The sequence below is a fragment of the Schistocerca cancellata genome, chromosome 7 (assembly GCF_023864275.1).
Source record: "Schistocerca cancellata isolate TAMUIC-IGC-003103 chromosome 7, iqSchCanc2.1, whole genome shotgun sequence".
Lineage (NCBI taxonomy): Eukaryota > Metazoa > Arthropoda > Insecta > Orthoptera > Acrididae > Schistocerca > Schistocerca cancellata.
Genome location: NC_064632.1, coordinates 109,754,619 through 109,757,552, shown reverse-complemented (window position 1 = coordinate 109,757,552; position 2,934 = coordinate 109,754,619).

Genomic DNA, 2,934 nt, shown 5'->3' with positions numbered 1-2,934 from the left:
ATATTGGGGCTTAAAGCAAGGAATATACATAAATCCCCCAAAACAGGCAAGAAGTCACATCGACTAGGTGTGACTGCAGGCTGGTTCAACAAATCGAGTTTTATGAATAAAATGAATTACAAATGACTGCCACTAAAGGTATTAACAATCCCCAAGAGTGGATAACAGCATAAACAAATAGACAACGCCCAGCCAAAATACAGAAAGGATAACAAATATGCCATTGAGTGTTGCTGTTGGAAAGCCCTTAACAATTTAGAAACCTTAATAAAATTCCTTAAGAAATAAAATACGCAATCCCCAAAAATACAAGAAAAGCTGGGAAGGCACATAATTTAATTTTGACTCCCAGGTGGAACACGCCAGAAGAAACATTGACAACGATTCTTGAATAAATATTCAATCCCCCAAAATACATGACATGCTGGGAAGACATGCAATTCAAACGTGATTCTCAAGTGGTACACACCAACAGAAACGTTAACAGTGAGCGTTAAATAAATATGTAGTCCCCCTAAATACAAGAAAAGTTGTCAAATTACGGCAGACGGCAATCGGAGCCAACAGGCAACGAGCAAGCAAGTTACAGAATGAATGGAGTTAGCTAGTGGATGTGGATAAAAAGGATACCCTCAGCGTAATAAATAAAGAGCTTTAAAACTCCAGAACTAGCCAGAAGGGTGCAAAGTTTAAACATGTAGTTAAGGAGCAATTATAGTGACAAGGAACTATGGACTTGCAGAACACGCTTAAAAGCTTGTGTACTTTCTGAATTCACAATATTGAATAGATTGAGAGTTGCGGAATTAATTGGCGATACTCCACCATTGCATACATGAAACGCTCAAATTTACTTATCTTGAGCCAACACAAGGCATCTGGTGAGAAGCGCCTGACTGCGGTCCAACCTAGACGTTGTGCGACGACGGAAGTGTCGTCGCAGCAGAAAGAAAACACGTCTCTGTTCTGGGCCCAGGAAACAGGGACGTGTCATCCGCTGCCAGGAAAAAATGGCTTTGATCACTATGGGACTTAACATCTGAGGTCACCAGTCCCCGAGACTTACAACTACTTAAACCTAACTAACCTAAGGACATCTCGCACATCCATGACCGAGGCGGGATTCGAACCTGCGACCGTAGCAGTCGCGCGGCTACGGACTGAAGCACCTAGAACCACTTGGTCACAGTAGCCGGCTACGCTGCCAGAACTACCCTGCCAATAGACGCAGAAGAGAATGATAATCTGCCCAAATTAGACTACAAACGAGAATTTCTAAGATTTAGGTAATATAAACTTGATGCAGAAGTGACTACACGTACAAGTTACAAGCTTAACACACTTAAAATTACCTGAAAATTGTTGTTGTTGTTGTGGTCTTCAGTCCTGAGACTGGTTTGATGCAGCTCTCCATGCTACTCTATCCTGTGCAAGCTTCTTCATCTCCCAGTATCTACTGCAACCTACATCCTTCTGAATCTGCTTAGTGTATTCATCTCTTGGTCTCCCTCTACGATTTTTACCCTCCACACTGCCCTCCAATGCTAAATTTGTGATCCCTTGATGCCTCAAAACATGTCCTACCAACCGATCCCTTCTTCTAGTCAAGTTGTGCCACAAACTTCTCTTCTCCCCAATCCTATTCAGTACCTCCTCATTAGTTACGTGATCGACCCACCTTATCTTCAGCATTCTTCTGTAGCACCACATTTCGAAAGCTTCTATTCTCTTCTTGTCCAAACTATTTATCGTCCATGTTTCACTTCCATACATGGCTACACTCCATACAAATACTTTCAGAAACGACTTCCTGACACTTAAATCTATACTCGATGTTAACAAATTCCTCTTCTTGAGAAACGCTTTCCTTGCCATTGCCAGTCTACATTTTATATCCTCTCTACTTCGACCATCATCGGTTATTTTACTCCCTAAATAGCAAAACTCCTTTACTACTTTAAGTGTCTCATTTCCTAATCTAATTCCCTCAGCATCACCCGACTTAATTTGACTACATTCCATTATCCTCGTTTTGCTTTTGTTGATGTTCATCTTATATCCTCCTTTCAAGACACCGTCCATTCCGTTCAACTGCTCTTCCAAGTCCTTTGCTGTCTCTGACAGAATTACAATGTCATCGGCGAACCTCAAAGTTTTTACTTCTTCTCCATGAATTTTAATACCTACTCCGAATTTTTCTTTTGTTTCCTTTACTGCTTGCTCAATATACAGATTGAATAACATCGGGGAGAGGCTACAACCCTGTCTTACTCCTTTCCCAACCACTGCTTCCCTTTCATGCCCCTCGACTCTTGTAACTGCCATCTGGTTTCTGTAGAAACTGTAAATAGCCTTTCGTTCCCTGTATTTTACCCCTGCCACCTTCATAATTTGAAAGAGAGTATTCCAGTTAACATTGTCAAAAGCTTTCTCTAAGTCTACAAATGCTAGAAACGTAGGTTTGCCTTTTCTTAATCTTTCTTCTAAGATAAGTCGTAGGGTCAGTCTGTAAAGAATTCGCGTTAGTATTTTGCAACTGTGACTTATTAAACTGATAGTTCGGTAATTTTCACATCTGTCAACACCTGCTTTCTTTGGGATTGGAATTATTATATTCTTCTTGAAGTCTGAGGGTATTTCGCCTGTCTCATACATCGTGCTCACCAGATGGTAGAGTTTTGTCATGACTGGCTCTCCCGAGGCCATCAGTAGTTCAAATGGAATGTTGTCTACTCCCGGGGCCTTGTTTCGACTCAGGTCTTTCAGTGCTCTGTCAAACTCTTCACGCAGTATCTTATCTCCCATTTCGTCTTCATCTACATCCTCTTCCATTTCCATAATATTGTCCTGAAAATTAACAAGGTGAAATATCGGCGCCTGAAAATCCAATTACTACGGCATATGCATCTACAAATAGTGCCCTGCCTTCGACAC